A 470-nucleotide genomic window follows, 5' to 3' on the forward strand; every position below is an offset into this window, starting at 1 on the left:
AAAATGCAAGTGAATTGAAACAGTGACTGAATGAGAAAAATTGTCAATCCCCTCCAAAAATGCATTCTCCTTCTTAGAAAACAAGGGTACTATGCATGTTGTATAAGTGGAGTCTGAAACAATGTTACTCAACTCAAAGGTAGTAGCTCACCACGCTGCTCTGAATGTGTGTCATTCTTCACAATCCTGGTAACAATCTAATCTTGCAGATCATGCCCCTGAAGGTTCACTACATCTCTTCCAAGTCTCCCTTTTCCAGGGCTTTGAATGATAATGTTTCCTGTTCCAATCATCATTCCATTTCACAAAAAAATTTTAAAATTCAGGCTTATTCCAATTTTGCTTCATCCAGTGTGACTGAATCATAAAGAACCTGCTCAAGGCCTTTCTTTTCATCACCCAAATCGGTGATGGAGGAAGTACGGCCAGATTCTTCCTTAGATGGTGAGTTAGTTAATTGTGCCAGCCTG

The sequence above is a fragment of the Echinops telfairi genome, unplaced genomic scaffold, assembly GCF_000313985.2.
Source record: "Echinops telfairi isolate 266 unplaced genomic scaffold, ASM31398v2 ScPeMD7_7436;HRSCAF=8474, whole genome shotgun sequence".
Classification (NCBI taxonomy): domain Eukaryota; kingdom Metazoa; phylum Chordata; class Mammalia; order Afrosoricida; family Tenrecidae; genus Echinops; species Echinops telfairi.